At 44.0% G+C, this 19,441-nt stretch overlaps 1 protein-coding gene across 1 annotated transcript in view; it reads right to left on the bottom strand.

Moving 5' to 3' along the window:
• The window catches only part of Cnga2 (cyclic nucleotide gated channel subunit alpha 2), a 38,310-nt gene extending 37,897 nt beyond the window's left edge, over window positions 1-413 (bottom strand). Inside the window, exon 1 of the mRNA XM_051178255.1 lies at window positions 372-413. The gene's annotated coding sequence lies outside the window, so the exon portion shown is untranslated. The remainder of the gene's footprint in view (window positions 1-371) is intronic.
• Window positions 414-19,441: the final 19,028 nt, after the last annotated feature.

Here is a 19,441-nt window from a genome sequence, read left to right as displayed (position 1 = left end):
CACAGGAAAAAGGACCAGTAAGAACTAACTCTATGTATTGTAATTCTTGGTGAGAATACATTTAGAGCTTCTGCATTTGTCTTGAAAAAGGAAAGCCAGAGCCCTCAGCATGAGAATTGGTTCCTTTGCCAGGCTTTTACTGGTGAGAGTAAAGTGAGGCATGAGCTATGGCTTTAAGGATGAGAGCAGTCACTAATGGTGAGACTGCTCATGCCTCACAGTAGGTGAGGTCCTCTAGGCCTTATTTCCCAAGATCCACAGGCTGTTGAATTAGTATACCTCAGGGCCACCCAAGGAGAGCAAAGCTGAAAAGATGGATGTGTTGCTTTTGCCAGAGCCTGTCCAACTCAGATAGTTCCACAAACACTCACCAGCCATGATGCTCCCTCCGCTCGTTTCTTGTCTCACTTGCCTGGCAAGGAAGAAAAGAAAGTTATGATGAAATCTTCTAGGGTATAGACTGTGACCTCCCACCAACCTGGTCAAAGTAGCATTCCATGGGGCAAGGACCCTCATGATGCCATCACTCAACACCTGCTGCTTTTGTCCTCAAGACCTTCTCCAGAACTCTCCAAACCCACCAGAGACTTGTTATGCATTTATCTCTCCCTCCCTTCCCCCCTCTCTCTCACACACACTCCTGTAAGTCACAAACACCTAAGGGTTAACATTTTTTTTTCAAATGGAAAGCATCAGGGCTATCAGTCTTTATTCCTCAAACACTTAGTGACTCTCTGTCCCTTCAAAATGGAAAGGACCCCAGAGACAGATGAGAATGCAAGTACAGAGATGGGGTTGGGTAGAAACAAGGCTAAGCAAATTGACAGAGACAAGACTTAGAATTGAATTTGGTGGTGACGATGAGTCCCAGATGCCTCTAAAGATGAACATGTTCCTTGAATACCAAACTTAACGTAGAAACAACAGCCATCTCAAATGTCTCAGCCTAGCTGAGGCTGGCCTCCAGTAATCTGCAGATATTTGTTGTACATGGTCAGACGTACTCTTACAATCCCTGGCCCAATACATTAGGCCCAAACTCAGACAATCTGCTTTGCCCATCTTCCACAGAAAGAGACAAGATGTTTGAACTTCTTTTGTCTTTGCATTAAAGACTACTGCAACAGAGAACCCTGGTAAATACATATTTAAAAGATCAGCATGAAGACACAGGTCTGGAGGTAAAACTTATTAATATAGCACATGCCAGACATGTCTAACACTCTGGCTTTTGTCTTCAGGACCACAACAAACAAACAAATACAGTACATTACAATATAATAAATCTGTGATGGTAACCTAGAGGAGAGGCTGCTATCTAGAAGTATTTTCATAAAGTCTTTCTCTGCCGACACAGTCCTACTTGTACACATATTTTGGAGCACTGTCTAAGCCATCAACATCTGGGAGCAATCACCCCTCAGCTCCCTCCCCAAGCAGAAACTCATGTTTTATGACTAATGGGATGCAAGGCACATGAGCTTTGTAAGCCATTATGCTACCCTTTTGGCCTAGGCTGCCAGGAAGTTCAGTGTTAACACTGATGGCCAAATACAAGTGCTCTGGAAGTCCAGCTGTTATGCACATATGCTTTTTCTCCCCACAACTTGGTACAGTGTTCTATTTATTCTTCCAGAGTCTTATCCTTATTGTGTATTTAAAATATGGCTTCTAGTCTGTTTGGAAAACAAAAAGGATACAAATAATGAATAAGATTTAAATGGTGGGGAAGGTAACCAATCTAACAGCACATCTAATAGTACTATCACTGTGTCAAGGGGCTTTCTCTTTAGAACTCACGGGAAACTACCAACAAATCATTACCTCACTGAAATGCCTCAATTTTCACAAAAACAAAACCTAGCCTCGTTATGATCTATGGGGTCCATAAGATGAGGGTACAGAGAAAACTGGATTAAGAACAGGGTGTTTTGATTAAAGAAAAATAAAGCTGCCACAGCAGAGTTGGAAAAGAATGAGCAAAGCTTTTGCTAATAAGAAACCATTGCTTACTGAAGTGAATTGCAGAGTTTCGAAAAAAAAAAAAAACATGGAAAAATTATATAATAGCTTTACATACAGCCATCTTTGGTCTCAACCAAACACATGGACTTCCGTGAATTCATACACAAATACATCATAGCCCCAAGTTTGTGTTAATCTGGCCTGGAAAAGTCATTAGTTCATTTTTGAGCCTCAAAGAAGCCAGGTTCTCCCCTAGACAGTTCACGTGGCATCGCCCACCCCATTAGCAATTCTGTAGCCACCATCACTGCTGCTGCTGCTGCTTCCAGGAAGGCTTCTTCCCCTCCCTCCCCAAAATGTAGCGCCTGCTTCTTCCCCTATAAATACACCATCAATAGGCAGTTACTATGGCAACAGTGTGGAAGCACTAGGGCTCCATGACGGAGAATGCAGCTGCACTCACGCATGTATATGTCCCTCCAGCCCCTGGTGGATACTGTACAGCTGACTGTAGGCTGAAGGAATTTTTAACCCACTCCCCACAGGAACACAGCTGAATCCTGACATTCTAGAAAGGAAGGAAGGCAGGGAACTGGCCATCACAAAGACCTTCCTTAACCCCACCCCAGGCTGAGGCCTCTGAATCCCAGATCTCTGGGTCACAACTCCCAAAGTGCCTCCCCCCAGGGACTGGAGGCCCACTTGACCCCAGACCTGGCCTCCAAAATCTCGTCCCCAAATCCTGGCCACTGTGATTCCCATCACTCCAAACTACTCGCCAGAAAAGGGTTCTGCGATTTCCAAGTCTCGTGATTCATCCATCCACCCAGTGACACGGCAACTTCCACACTGAGCTCAAACTTAAACTCTAGGGTCTTTTGCCCCCTGCCTCTCATGCCAGCTCTGAAAGTGCCTGGCTTCGCCCACCTTCCCTGGACACCAGCGCCCTGGTGAAGAACTACTATTTGTGTCTGGCCCAGCAACACACTCTGCCCAAAACACTTTGGCCTGCCTGACCTCCAGATCCTCCCTCCCCAACAGTACCCGGCGCCCAGCTCAGGGGTCTTGAACACCAAACCATGCCCGCGGGCTGGCGTCATCCAACCAAATGGCCTCACCGTTCTCCGGGCCCAGGAGGCTGCCGCCCTGTTTGCACACGCAGCCAGCCACCTCTCTGCAGCGCCTCTTCTAGCAGGGCCCCTGTCCCCGCCCACCTGCTCCCCATCGGCCAAGCCCCCCGGCCCATCCCAGCGGTCTCCTCCCTTAGTCCCTCCCTGTCCTGCTTCCCTCCCGCCGCCCCTGGCGCCCCATTGCCCGCCAGGCCCTGGCCAGAGTGCCTGGAGCCCCCGCCCCTCACAACCAGACGTGCAGGCCTTGCCCATTACCTCGGTACCCCCCTGCCTGTCCCTGCTCTCCTCTGGGGACTCCGTCGGACCCTCCCCCTACACCCTGCCGAGCCAGCTCTGGCCTGGCGCCCCGCGCCTGGAGTACCACCCTCAAGCGCTAAAACCACCTTGCCGGATAACCAGCGCACCGGGCCTCCGGGCCAGGAGAGGAAGAGGGGGTGGGGCCAGCTGAACCGGTCAAGGGCTTAGGTGGGGAAGGCCAGCACGCTGGGCCGAGGGGCGGCGGCGCGCACCGAGCCCCGCGTGCCCGCGCTCAACTCCGCGGCGCCGCCCCTGCCCGCGCCCGTGCTGCTGGGGGGCGGGGCCTGACCGGCTGGCCTGGGCCCCCTTAGGGACCCTTGAACACCTCCATGGCCAATTGGAGATTCAGGGCTCAAGCCCTGCTAAGATCGGCCTCTGTAGCTGTTGAGCTCAAAGCTAGCATTCCAGGCATTTTGGAGTGGCACAGTCCAAGCTGCCTCCTGGGCCCCACCCAATCTCACCTGCCATTCCAGCCAGCCTGGTCCTGGTGCCAGCCAGGAAGAGACAGGCACGTGACAGCAGGCCCGGGTAGTCTTGGAGGCTTCTGGGGGTCCTCAGAGTTCTGGTCCCTCTCCTTCAGCCAATGACTGAGTGACCTTGATTTCCTCACTTACATCCCCCACCCTGCCAGGGAGTGGTGGACTTAACTGTTGTGAGATCTGAGAAATGGGGAGAATTCTGCTTTCCTTGCAGGCCTGCAGCTAGAAGGAGGGGGAAACGGGCTCCCGAAAAGGAACAGAAAGGAAAGAAGATGCAATCTTGTGGGCCTGCAAGCTGTGTTGGGCAGAGTGCACCTCAGTCTGTACTGTGGGAGGTTCAGCCTTGCTGGACAAAGCCCTAGTAGTAGAGATAGCATTATTTGACGTTGGACCACAGAGGGAGGTAAGATGGTTAGGATCTGGGTCTTGGAAAAGCTAGGAAGTGCCAGTGTGACTTAATAGGTTAACAGAGAGAGCACTTATCGGCAAATCCCTACACCTAGGGTCGCTGTCCTACCCCATGCACGGTGTTTAATGGGAATGAGGCAGAGTAAGGCCAAGATTCCAGCATCCAGGGCTGAATCTTTGTTGCCCCTGGCCCTACACCCCCATTGTTCCTCACCTGCCTCTTAAACTCAGACTTCTCTCTCTTCCTTTCTCTATGCTTCAGGAATGACCCTTGTCCATCGCAGACCCTATGTAACATTTACTCTATGGAAGGCCAAGAGAACCATGCCCATGGGCAGGTTGCACAGAGAAAAATAAGATGCCCTGTGGATGAGATTGCCTTTGGTTGGTGCAAACAGCTGTGTACAGATGCTCGGACTGGATGGTGAAATAGCTGGATGGAATCATGGTCAGTGGGGAAAATGACCAAGGCAGTTTCGCCACAAGCCTTAGTCTCCTAGCACATCAGCATGTTCCTGAGCTCATTTCAACCACGGGAACACAACCCCAAAGAAGGTGTCAGAGTGGAGTGTACCTGCATGCCCAAATAGTATATATGGCATCTACTGTCCTCCCAGCACCTGCATTTGAGCTTCAGCAACACCAGCCTACTTCTAGTTCCTTCTGCACTCAGAATGCCTTCCTCCCACCAATGCTGAGGGCACTTATTTCATTCTGCCCACACAGTCCCAATGCGACTTGCACTGTGATGTCTTGCAAGTCCTTCCCCCCACTCCCACACTGACCAGTGCATTCTCAACATTGTCTACAGGGTCTAGAAACATGGGACCTCTGTGCATGGCAAGGGAGGGAAAGGAGGACAAGCAGGACCTCAAGAGCAGGACCCCATCTCACCTCTTGGCATGACCACATAGTGCTCTATGATCTTCAGCAAGTAAGTTGGCATCTCTGTGTCTCAGGTTGCTTATCTTCCCAATAGGAATGAGGCTAGCAGTGTCTGCTTCAAAAGGTTGCCCAGAGGGCCAATGAGGAGCTAAGTTAATACTGGCCTGGTGCTTACAAGTGAACTTAATACATAGTAACTCTGGATTGCATTCTGTGCATTGAGTGCCTCCTCTCTCTTGGACCCAAGGGCCCTGTATCCTTCTGTATTACTGGCATTCAACACAGAGGCTCATCCACAATCGGTGTTTACTAAATCCTTGTAGATCAGAAATAGTGAGTTTGGGCTGGAGAGATGGCTCAGAGGTTAACAGCACTGGCTGTTCTTCCAGGGGTCTTGAGTTCAATTCCCAGCAACTACATGGTGGTTCATAACCATCTATAATAAGATGTGGTGCCCTCTGCTGACCTGCAGGGATAGCTGCAGACAGAACACTGTATCCATAATAAATAAATACATCTTTAAAAAAGAAAGAAAAAGAAATGGTGAGCTAGAGTCAGGATTTGCTATTAAATCACTACCATAAAATTGGATCTGCTTCCTCCTTCTGCAAGCCTTGATCATGCTCTCCTTTCTTGTCCCTCAATTTCACCAGTTCCATCAACTCCTCTCCCTAATTTTTGTCTTCCTTGTTCCTTCTTGCATTTCTTTTATGCTTATTTTCCACTACACTAATTATTTTCCTGATACCCATTCATCAGAAATGAACCTTTCTATATGTCTTCTTGACTCTACTTTCCAAGCCTCACTTTACCCTGAAGTCAAAGCACTGATCTTCACTCCATGACAAAAAAAAAAAAAAAAAAAAAAAAAACCTCACATTTTCTCTGCACATTCTTCACACTCTACACACTATTCACTGGTTAGGTTGTAGTCTCAAATCTCCCCAGCCCTTCACATGGTATACCTCACCTCACTACTTCAGACTCTTACTGTATTTGTAGGTCTTTAATGAGGGAACTGAGGTTAAATGATATCTTTAGAGTGGACACTAGTACAGTGTAACTGGGATTATAAGAGGTGGTTCTGACACAATCACACACACAGGATGATCATGTGAGACATAGGAAGAAAACTGCCATCAAGGAGATCACAAGAAAGAACCAACCTTTCCAAAAATCTTGAGTTTCAACTTACATCTTTAGAAGCTGCAAGACAATATATTTTCTGTTGAAGTTACTGGACCTGGGGGTTTTTCTCTGATATACCAAAGTCATATATCCTGTATTGTTCAGTGATGCTGTATGCCAGGTTCTATTCCAGGACCCAGGAACAAAGATAAAAATGAGCCAAACACAAACTTTTACCTCATGGACACTAGACAACCCCCTCCTCAGGAAGTCAAAAAAATGTAAGATAGTGAGAAATAACTGCCTCTATGGAGAAAAAATGAAGCAGGAAGGACTCTACTGACAAAATGCCCTTATTGCTAATACATGAAGGACATGAGGAACTATCTTGTTCTGAATTGACAGATCTACATACAAATGTAAGTACCTCAGAAGCAAAAGTTCATGTAGTATTTTCTATGGTATGCCAGGAATCATGCCACCCAGGCCACCACCAATGACTTTGACTGAAAGTTAAAATGATGTAAAAAGAAAATGAGGAGCATATAATCTTTTGTTGTTTTTATGTAAACTACCAGACTGACATCCTTATGAAAATGGTTGCCTTGGGTGGAAGATGGTGCACTATATAGGGAGTAATGTATATATAAAAAAAAAATCCATGAAAAAGCTAACAGTGACTACCTAGTATCAAGCAGTGGGAAGGAAAGCAAATTCTGGACGGAATTTGATGGGAGAATACTAGATGGCAACATGGGATTTAGTAAATACCTACAAACAAGAGTCAAACAGAGTTTTACTCCAAGAAGCAGGAATGATGGAAGTGCTTTAACTGGGCTGCAGAAGATGGGGTGGAGCTGGTTACATTGAAGAATCTGGATTTCTGAGTTGCTATCTGTGCTGGACATGGGGATGGAAGATTATCATGCAGTTATTAATAAGTCACAAGACAGACACTCAGCAAAATTCTGTATGTGCAGAAAGAAAAGCACCATCACAATTCAGCCCTGAACAATCTGTATTTCAAAGAAGAATAGAAGACAAAGAGCAAATGCAAGAAGCACAAAGGAAGGCTGAGAAGAGATGAACCACCAGGATATGAGGAAGCTGACCAAGAGTAGCATGAAGATTGGGGTGGGGAGCACCTGTAATCCCAGCCCTCATTTGGGAAATTAATCCAAAAGACTGCGTTTACGGATATCGTGGACTTCATAGGACTACCAGCCCAGGCAAATAGTTAGCAGGGAGGGACAATTTGAAGCGAGAAAACTTGACAGTCTCCTGGGAGTCAAAAGGGTGCATGTTCTCTGGAACTGTGGTGTGACTGCCAAACTGAATCAAGGACTCACTTAAGTATTAATGGCCCTTACTTTAAAGTGGAAGTATTTATTCAGCGTGTCTGTACTGATTTCTGCAGCTACATTTAATTGCACAGGTGCAGACTCAGAATTGAGGTTTTGCCAGGTGAGTACAAGGAAAAGACAGAGGACTGCCAAAATGGTGTGTGGATTCAAGGAAGAAACTCGCAGAACTAATTATGGACTCTGGCTCCATAAGGAAGGAGGTAAAGACAGAGCAAGATTTGGTAACCCAAACACAGGATTTCTGCACACTCAGAAAATTGAACTGACTTTTAAAGAGATGGATGCAAAACACGAAGATTCTAGAAGGATGCTACTTATAGATGTAAGCAACGGCCTGGTCTTGACCCATTTGCTCATCATTTCTCCATTGCTGCAACTGGATTCCAGGAGTTTAGTTCAGTGTTTAGCTGTGAATTTCTGCTTCCATCAGCTGCTGGGTGAAGGCTCTAGGATGGCATATAAGGTAGTCATCAATTTCATTATCAGGGAAGGGCATTTAAGGTGGCCTCTTCATTATTGCTTAGATTGTTAGTTGGGTTCATCCTTGTAGGTCTCTGAACATTCTCAGAGTGCCAGATTTCTCTTTAAACCTATAATGGCTCCCTCTATTATGGTATCTCTTTTTCTCTTCTCTATTTGGCCCTGACTCAATGTTCCTGCTCCCTCATGTCCACCTCTCCCCTCCTCTTCTCCCCTTCTCTTTCTCCTAACTCCTTCTCTACTCTCTGCTCCCCCCCCCCCCCGGCCACCCCTCTGTATCCCAATATACTCAGGAGATCTTGTCCCTTTCCACTTTTATGGGGAACCATGTATGTCTCTCTTAGGGTCCTCCTTGTTTCCTAGCTTTTCTGGTGGTGTGAATTGTAGGCTGGTGATCCTTTGCTCTATGACTAAAATCCATATATGAATGAATACATACCATGTTTGTCTTTTGTGAGTGGGTTGCCTCACTCAGGATGGTTTCTTCTAGCTTCACCCATTTGCCTGCAAATTTCAAGATTACATTGGTTTTGTTTGTTTGTTTGTTTTTGTTTTCCACTGAGTAGCACTCCATTGTGCAAATGTACCACATTTTCTTCTTTATCCATTCTTCGGTTGAGGGGCATCTAGGTTGTTTCCAGGTTCTAGTTATTACAAAAAATGTTGCTATGAGCAAATGGGAACAAGTTAAGGCCACAGAAACCCACAGAGACAGCTGACCTGAACAAGGGGGAGCTCATGAACCCCAGACTGACAGCTGGGAATCCAGCATGGGACTGACTCAGACCCCCTGAACATGGGTCTCAGTTAGAAGGCCTGGGCAGTCTAAGGGACCTCAGACAGTGGAACCAGGATGTATCCCTGGTGCACAAAAGGACCTTGTGAACATATCCCCCATGGAGGGATACTCCCCTAACCTAGAGGCAGGAGGGAGGGCCTAGTCCCTACTCCAAATGACTTGAGAGATTTTGTTGATCTCTCCTGGAAGGCATCACCCTCCCTGTGGATTGGATGTGGAATAGGACATTGGACGGAGGACATAGGAGGGGGGCGGTATTAGGGAGGATGAGAGGGAGAAGGAACTGGGATCAATATGTAAAATGAGAACAAAATAATAAAAATTAAAAAAAGGAAAGAAGTAAGCAGCTATGGTAATGGAGAGCACAGTAAGTCAGGTAGTAGAAATGCAGGGCCTAGAACTACCAGTCTTAACAAAAAAATCACCATGTATGTCCAATATCAGTCCCTTGAAGCCTTCTCTGTTTGACAACTACTTATCTCATGCCTTGACTTCATTATGAACTTGAGGGATGCGGCATCACCAACTGTCACCATACCCTAAAGCCTTACTGCTCCCTTAACCTCCCTTGTCCTGCCCATAACCCCACCAGTATTACCACCTAAGGAGCTTTTCCTTGAGCTGAAGCCTCTCAATCCTCCTTGCCTCTGAGCCACCTCTCCTTCTCCTCCTCCTTCTCTCTTCTTCATCCTCCTTTAAATAGATGAATATTATAGCATATTATATATTATAGGGGGGATGATGAGGGAGGACTAAGAATGATTGGCATAGGAGTGATGTGAAATTCCCAAAATAGAAGATAAAAATATTACATTGGGGAGGTCTTGGGCCCTTTAGCCAGCACCTCCCCCCCCCCATTATCTTCACCTCTGGCACCTTAACCCCTAGTATCTGCCATTTTACACTCTAAGGGGTTCTGTGAGTTTCATTTCTTTAGTTTCCACATACAAATGAAAGCATGGGTACTTTTCTTTCTGTGCTTGGATCTTTGTTTGTTTCATTTTGCATGACTTCCCTTAGGTTCATGCCTTATGTTGTATGTTGTAAGTGGCAGAATTCCTTGTTTTATGTCAAATTGACTATATATATATATATATATATATATATAGTCTTGATAACAATTTTTGGCAAGGACATGGAGAAAATGGACCCCTTGCACACTGTGGATGGGAATATAAATGTAAATTAGTAGAGTCATCATTGAATCAATGTACAAGTTGCTCCAAAAATTGAAAATAGATTTGCCATATTTTCTAAAACTTATAATGATGTGGGAAAACACTCAAAGGAGCTACCTGTACACCCATATTCATTGTGTAAATCAAAGTGTCTGCCTTCTTCCAACCTTGTTGTAAGATACAATGGCATCATTAATTCTTTTGGATATCCCAGCCTTCAAATAAGCCTGGAAGTTGTCATGTCATTGCAGGGGTGGGGATTTCTACTTTCACCCACTGCCTGGCTTTGGTACCAACGAGCTCTGAGCTTCTCCTGACAGTTCTGTCCATGTCTTTCTGTGAAAGTAAACTACAGGCAGAATAAAGTGGTGAAAGAGCACTTACTCTCATTTCACCGTTCCTAAATCACCTTTGGACTCACACCTGTCTGTGCCTTACATATGTTTAGGAGTCTCTTCTCCAATGGCCCCACTGGCACAACATTATCACATGAAACTCATCTTCACATCATAGCCTGACGCACACAATGAAAATGGGAAAGTGTGAAGTCAATGTAGACTATATATTTCTTAGGATCACTAACCTGTGGCAATGTGTGTAATGGTGCCAGGCCTGTGGGAGAAAGCCAAGCAGAAAGATGGTGTGAGAAGCATCAGAGATGGCAGCTGTGAGCTCACTCTCCAAGGGTTCTCTGGGAAGTAACAGTTAAGTTCATTTTAAAGGAGGTAAGAAAAATGCATGTGCATATTATTTGGAGAATATTCTAAGAAAGTGAACTAAAATTATAAATGCCCCTAGGAAAGTGCCATATCTGAGATTCAAAAGTGCTCTACCATCACATAGACACACACACACACACACACACACACACACACACACACACACACACACATCAGGAAAAGAAAATCATCTCTGCTTCTTCTTTTGCCTCTACATCAACTCTTCATCCATCCTGGTAGTATTGGAGGATTCAGGATTCAGTGTGTCATACACCCCTTTGCCCATTAGCTTGAGTGGCAACTTGTAGTGAGATAGTCCTTCTGTGGCACTGACCACGCCCATTGGGGGGTGGAGCCATGGGCGGAAGTGACCTGTGGAAGGAGGTCGGAGGGAGAGCCCGGAAAATGTCTCCTGTCCAGTCACGTCAGCAAGAGAGCTTTTCCCGGAGGCGTGGGTTCGTATCCCACTTCTGACACCAGATATCACGGTTAAATAAGGATCAGGATAAACAAGTAGGCCGAATAGATGTTTATTCAGGGAGAAATAACTTACAACCTAGACAGATGAACACCAGGAAATTCAACCCGATGCTTTCCTGTCCGAGTCACGCCAGCAAGAGAGCTTTTCCTGGCTCTCCCTCCGACCTCCTTCCACAGCAACTGACCATTGCAATGAATCATTGGTCTGGTTCAAGACCTCTGGTTTTTGGTGCACTATCCTCACTGGACCTTCACTGGAGCCCCTCTGGGGTACCCTGTGTCTTGGAGCTCTTAATCGGTATTGTTCTGCAGGTCCAGTCCTTTCATGAGCTCTAGCAGTTCCCAGATGAGGTAGATGCTAGGGTGGATCAACCCAAGGCCTAGCTGTGGGCCTGGGCATTAGCCGGTAAGGTCAGATCGAGACACTGGGGCCACCTGCTTGGGATGTGGTGATGTCAGCTCCCCCACATACCTACATACATACCCTTTGGGTAGGCTCATCCTTACCTGTGGTGAGGGGTGATGGCCCAAGTTCAGGGAGAGAGGTGAATTAATGTGTAGGAGCATCTTGAAGAGGAGGTAGAAAGAGTGTAGGAACTAAAGATCAGAAAGTACTACTGTGAAGTACTGTCTCCTGGATATGCCCGGGCCTTTGCACTCTGAATGTAAGCAGCTGGAGTTGCCAGGCACTGTTCTTTTTGGAAAGTTTCTGATTCAATGTACATGGACATGAGCATTCTATACTCAAACTTTTCCAATCTTGTGAGTTGTGTTGATGTGTTGTTGTGACACTGATTTAGCAGAAGCATCTCTGGTGATGAGGGAAAGAAGAGTATTAGGTATAAAAAAGGAAATGGAAGGGAAGAAAGGAGGGATCCAACTCCCTCTTCTGACTTTCTTGGGCACCAGGCATGTGTGTGGTAAACAGACATGCACACAGGCAAAACACACAAACACATCAAACAACAGAAAAAATAAAACTAAAACATGAGCAGTGTATACAAAGCCTGAAGCTACAGCTGAGAGATACAATGTTTGATTGGCACACAGGAGGCCTATGTTCAATCAACAATATACTAAAAAGAAAAAGTGGATTCAGTGGTGAAAGTAGAACTGTCTTCTTTCAAAAATTCTTAAACAGTCACTGCTCAAATTGGATGGTGGTTGAGCTTATCAAATTCATTTCCCTCTTAGAGGAATGCTTTTTGTATGTATGTATGTATGTTTTTAAAGGAAAGTATAATACTTTCTGTGGAGGGACAGAAGTAATCTCCTGCTGACTTATTTTGTAATTATCTCTGAAATTCAGCTGTCACCACGTCTAATACGGTTGTCATTTAAAATCTGTGATGATGGCAGTTTTCAGGGTTTCAGCTTTCAGGTCTTTAACATCGAGTTTGAAGAGAATGATGCCCACATTCCCAACTATTGTTTTTATTTAAATGGAATTGGTTAGAAATGGTTAATGATCACAGTCAATTTCTTTATAGAGGAAAAAAGGGAATATGGTATAGAAATGAGTGCTTTGCATTGGTATGGGTTTTGGTTTATTGCTACAAATTTAAGTTCAATCTTGTTATACGTATATTTCTACTCTTGTTTAGGAATTGTTTATACAGCTCTGTAACGAGTACGGTTTTTTCCTCCCACCGCCAGGTCTAGTCCTGCTGTTGCGCCAGCCCCAAATAATACATAGAGACTCTGTATTTGATACAATGTTGTTGGCCCTGTTACTTGTTTTTTATCGGCTAGCTCTACCTTAATTATTAACCCATTTTTGTTGATCTATGTATTTTTCTTACCGGGGAGCCGGTGGCATACTGCTTTCTTCAGACTCTCCATCCTGACCCCTCCTTTCTACTTCCTATTTCCTCCTTGTCTCCTAGTCCCTCCTATCTTTCTTTCCTATTGGCCAACAGTGCTTTATTATTAATCAGTATGAGAAACATATACAGAATGACATCTCCCATCACAGCTCATTATAAAACACAATGTATAATTAAATCCAGATTATATAGTCACCTATAATAGTCAAAATTTATAGTTATGTTAGGTAGGTTTTCTAGATATACAGAGATATATTTGAGATGGATAGATGATAGTCTTCAAACCTTTCAAAGACCTACACAGTATAGCATTTAAAATGGTTTATTAGCTTTTTTTTCATGACAGTGATACACAACTGCTCCTGGCAACACCAATTACTTCCGAGAGGAAGATGGGCATGTAAATGTTATGTAAATTGCCTTTAACATGGCAGAAATAGCCATGTGGGCAAGAAACTGATCTTGCCTAGACCTGTTTGACTATATGCTGTGTAAACTGGACATGCAGGACCCACTGGAAAGTGACTGCTGATACAAGATGGACATTGCTACAGGGTTCCTACTTCATGGAAGAGTCTGCCAGACAGTCTGCAGGACACAGACAAAAGTGACTGACAAAATGCCAATACAGATGTATAGTTTAAAGTTTCCTGCTTCGCTAAGAAGTCTGCCTGACACACTATGGCCTATGGGCTGAAGATGGATGCTCCAACATTACAGAGGAAATTTGGATGAGTGTTCAGGCATTGAGATGTCTCTATGAATTCTAGAGTTTATATATTATCCTTCTAAGGTCTTTGATGGAGTTAGTTATGGTTATGGTTTTCCTTAGTTATGATTAAAGATAAGTTACACATAAAACTTTAGTCTCACAAAGATAGAAGATAATATATTTTATTTAAAATTTGCCAAATGTTAATGGACTAAATATTGTTATAGTTCTTTATATATATATATATATATGTATGTATGTATTTTTTTTTTTAGACAGAAAAGAGGAGATGATGGGGGAATGCCCTTGTGTATGCTATTAATATATGTTTCTCTTACTGGTTGATGAATAAAATACTGATTGCCCTGTAGCCAGGTGGGAATCATAGGCAGGGCTATCAGAAGAGGAGAATTCTAGGGAGAGGAGGCAGAAAGGTGTAGTGAGATATTTACCTTGTCTGCATCTGTGGCATAGACCACGCCCATGGAGGTGGAGACAGGACTGGACGTGACCTGGGGGAACTAAGGCTGAGGAGGAGGATGAGAGAGCTCTCTTGCTTGCAGCAAGGGGACAGGAGCATTTCTGGAGGCACCCTTGGGACCAGGAACCTGCTGGTGTTCATCTGTTTTTGTTGTGAGTTATTTCTCCCTGAATAAACATCTATTTGGCCTATTTGTTTCTCCTGATCCTTATTAAACATCAATACACCAGACTAATGTGGTTTGATCACGCCAAACTGCCTGAAACAGAGTACAAGGTGATCCTACATTCAAAACAACTGGACAAAACAGCCCTACAGACTACAGCCAGGATATCTGAATCTTCTTCGAATCCCCCATGACAGCTCCCCTTACCAACAGGAAGTAGTTTGGAAAGAACGACGCCCAAATTCCCAAATATTGTGTATAAATGTTTGTTTTCATTTAATTGGACTTTGTTATATAAAAGTAAATATAATAATAATAATAATAATAATAATAATAATAATAATAATAAAACATCAATACAAAGCAACCTCCAAAGAGATGCCATGTAGCTGATGAAGCAGTAACAGGTCCGGTCATTCTCGGGTAAGATAAGGCCTTGTAGAAATTCATAGATTAATAGTTATGGGTTAATAAATAAGAAAGAGCTAGTCAATAAGAATACAAAGCCACCAGTCAAGCAGTTTATAATTAATATAAGTCTCTGTGTGTTTATTTGGGGCTGAAGGGCAGCAGGACCAGGCTGGACAGAAACTCTGACTACATATGATATATAATATGATATATATAACATGATGGACAACATTGAGAAAAAATTTAGCAAGATAAATGTATCCAAGCCATTTAAAAATAATACCTTTCTTATATATGTTCAATAATGAGTTAGTATGATGCAAATGGTAGGAAGAGTTTCAGGCAAGAGAGTGAGTGGTATGACAGGCTGTGTGGAGATCACTTTGGATGCTGTATAGACCGTGGGACTACAAGGCTCACTAAAGAAAGTAAGAAGACCAGATGGAAACGTGAGGAAAGTTGCTGGGAATGGTAGCATAAGCCTTTAATGCAAGCACTCCAGAGGAGGCAGAGGTATGGAGATCACTGTGAATTTCAAGCCAACCTGGTCTACAGAGTGAATTCCAGGCCAGAAAATGCTGCAAAAATAACAGCAACCCACATGAAGGATAATGATGGCTCTTCAGAGATACAATACAGAAGGATTCTAGGTGAAATTTGAGGGCAGAGCCAAAAAGATGTGCCCTTTAGTTGGCTGTTGGGAGCTGAAGGAAAGGAAGTATCCAGGGATACCCCAGGCTAATTATGTTTCTGGAGTTGCCTAAGCAAGTGCCAGTAATAGAGTATCTGTATTTGTTAGTTTGGGTCATTATAATAAAATACCATAGACTACGTGATTTAATAGTAATATCCTTTCCCAAACTGCTGAAAAGCTAGAATTCTATGGTCATGGTGTCTACAAATGGCATTCCTGATTAGGGTTTGTAGCCAGCACCACACTTCTCTGCCGTGCCTGCACAGCCAGAGTACTGAGCTTGGTGGAGGGTGTCGGCATTGAAACACTTAACAGATCATCATGAGAAGTGAAGAAGAAGCTGCTGCCTTTTATTACCGAGAGTAATGGGCTTATATACCCAAGCCAGGGGATGGGCTAAGCATAGGAGGAAGTCATGCTCCACCCACACCTGGGTCAACGTACTGGCACTGCCTACAGGAGAGTTCTGAAAACAACCTTGTTTGCTCAACCTTGTTTGCACGGAAGTTCTACAGCTGGGTGGGGAGGAAGAGAGCTATGAGGGACAAGTACTTCAATTTCCCAACACTTCTCTATTAACATGGCTTTCTTCTGTGCACACCCTACTTACCACATTAGGGCCCCTTTCTTCTGACATCAATTAACTTTAATTAATTTTGACATATAACTGGGAGGTGGCTTTGTGTGAGAGGAATGTGTTTGTTGTGTTGCAGTTCAAATCTTAAATTATGGCTTCCATCACATTGATTGTTGTGAGGATGGAAGAGTTACTCCACTCTGTTTCTTCCCATATGTCATAAGTCTTTTTGCTTGGCTCTTTTAACTTAATTTTTATTGATTCTTTGAGAATTTCATTTCATGTACCCCCACTCTTTTCCCAGTTCCTCCATATATCTGACCATATATCACCCCGTATCCTCCCCAAAAGGAAAATTTTAAAATAGGTAACTAAAATCAAAAGGCCCACTTTGCTCTCCCATATTTCCCACCTTGCCAACAACTACTTCATAACTCTTGGTTTGTATGTTATTATGAATATTGTGAGAAAAAATTCTCACGTTTTCCTGTGCAAGATGAGAAAGACCCCTTTGCCTATTGTATTTACATTGTCCGTGCTACCTGCCGAAGCAGCGGGAATAGTGACACAAAGAAGCATCAGGGCATAGAGCATGTCTGGACAGATCGGTGCTGGCACTGTATAGCAACATTTCAGGAATATAGATAGCATGTCTTTCTCTCTGTGTCCCTCTGCCTCTGTCTCTGTCTATCTCTCTCTCTCTCTCTCTCTCTCTCTCTCACACACACACACACACACACACACACACAAAACCTTTGCTTTATGAGAGAGAGAGAGAGAGAGAGAGAGAGAGAGAGAGAGAGAGAGAGAGAGAGAGAGAGAGAGAGATCTATGCAGGTGTGAGTAAAGACCGGAAAAGAATGTTACATGCAGCTGTAACTGAACTTGTTCCATTTTCTGTTGTTTTGAGAAAAATACCACCAAGTGCAAAAGTTACAAAGAAAACAGTCTGATTCAGGTCACATTTTTATTGCAAAGGTGAGGAAACCAATGCTGACCTTGCTAACAGAGTCTGAAGGAAGTAAAGGGGTGAATTGGTAAGATGTGGGAAGTGTTCACATTTGAGCATATTCACGCTGTGTCTGTTTCTTATAAAATCATAATATTCACCACCAGTTTGTATCCCGATGAGGTTATCTAATTCTAATCACCTCATAAAGTCCCTTTCACCTAAACATCATATTCAGATTAGGTTTCCATCCTTTATACTTCACAATGGAAAATAAATTTCAACAAAATGAAGCTTTGGGAACAGCCAAACCATACTGACTCCATAGTAATTATTGTTCAAGATTTCATGAGTATGTTGTAGGCCTTTAGCAGTGAATACATGAATGCTATAAAGATACAGTGACCCGATTTCCAAGGCCAAATTCCCACACACTGAAGCTTAGTATTTTACACAGGAATATTGGGAAGATACTATTAAACCCACAGCACCGCATTTCTAGCTAATATAACTAGAAAGATGTCAGTTCTATCCACTGAAAGCTTCAGGATAATGGCAGGTGTTGAAGTTTGAGTCCATGGAGAATAGAACTGAAAGACCACTCAGGTATTTATATTTTAGGGTAAAATGTAAGTATCTACAAATATTAGTCTTTATAACTAAAGTGTGTGTGTGTGTGTGTGTGTGTGTGTGCATGCACGCGCACCTAGGGTGTAAAAGGATAGATAAATCCAAATTCCAGTTCTATGTCCTTCAATATTGAGAGGAACAGTCAGCAATTACGAGTAACAAGGAGATGTTAGTGAGACCCAAGTGAGGGGAAACAGAGGTAAGGGTGAAGAACCCAGAGAAGGGAATGGTTGGAAAATGAATCAGAGTTGCTACCAGCCATAGACCATGGGAATGAGTGATAGATTTGGCAAGCTGCTAAGTTTCAATGTCTTTGATAAGGACTGTTTCCATGGAGTGGTAGGCACCAAGGCTGCACATAAGCGCTAAGAAGCATTCTGGGCAGGGAGAGAGAAGGTGATGAAGAAAAGGGCTTAGAAATGGAGCAGGAAACTGTGATACTTGCTAGAGGGAAACACACCAAAGTCAAGGAATAACGGACTTTAAGGTGAGGGATGTTAACACCATGCTTGCATGCTGATGGGACTGGAGGAGTAGAAAGGGGGAATTTAATGATGCTACAGAGAGAGTTAAATAGAATGGGATGAGATGCAGAACATAAATAATGATATCACTATTAGGAAGGAAACTCCTCTTTTAGCATGAGGACAGGTTGAATACAGAGAAAGGTGAAATGAGCCCTACTGAAAAAGTTCAGAAGCAATTTCTGTTCGAGGCTTCTGACATCCAAATTGAACATAAGAAGGGAACGTATGGGGAGCGCGAGAAAAAAAAAAAAAACTGGCAGTCTAGGCATGGGAGTATACAAAGCATGAACACCCTAAGCAGGGAAGAGTGCCTAGCTGACAATGCTGGAGGTAGTGAGCCTGTACGGTATGCGATTTGCCCATTAAATTTTGTGATTCTCTCTGATCACACGGATACTTGGAGAGCAGAAGGATGGGTTCATTCAATGTTGGTTACTTTCTTTCTGATCAACTGCAGCACAGTCCCCGGGGGCAAAGTGACTATGGTAAGAGAACAGAATGTCTCAAAAGGTTGAGAACAGAACAAACAGGAAATGTTAACTGAAGAGGTCACCAGAGAGGTCACTGAAGAGCTTCGATACCACAACTGTGCACTAGGGGGCAAAAGATGACAAGGGATTGGTCTGACCACACCCCCATCTGGCTTGGGACTCTTGTGTCCAGAGTGTCTCTAGCCCTGCTATCCATCCTAAGCAACTCTGGAACTTCAAATGCATGCAAATGCCCACTAAGTGCTGACACCACACAATGACTGATCTGTGGTGTGTGTGGTGTGGTGTGGTGTAGTGTGGTGTGGTGTGGTGTGGTGTGGTGTGGTGTGGTGTGGTGTGGTGTGGTGTGGTGTGGTGTGAAAGAGCAAAAGAAACTATGAGCTTCAAGAAATAAGAAGAACCTTTTTCGTTTCCACCTATCTTATGCCCCTGGTTCATGTATGAGCTTTTTGGGGCACCCCAAGCTATGGGAAGCTTGTGTGGACAAGAAACCTAATGTATATGCTGCCCTTAAAAAGCCATCAGACCTTTTCCATGAAATTGGAACCATGGTATGTAGCATCATGAGCTGGCTCAGACTCTAGGCACTACTATAACTAAATATGTAGTCTTCCAAAAGTGTTCTTGCTGAAGAGGTGAGACATTAGCTAGCAAATCTTCCTTAG

This window comes from Phodopus roborovskii, unplaced genomic scaffold, assembly GCF_943737965.1.
Source record: "Phodopus roborovskii unplaced genomic scaffold, PHOROB, whole genome shotgun sequence".
Lineage (NCBI taxonomy): Eukaryota > Metazoa > Chordata > Mammalia > Rodentia > Cricetidae > Phodopus > Phodopus roborovskii.
The sequence above is the reverse complement of the archived record's forward strand: the minus strand, read 5'-3'. Positions and strand labels throughout refer to the sequence as shown.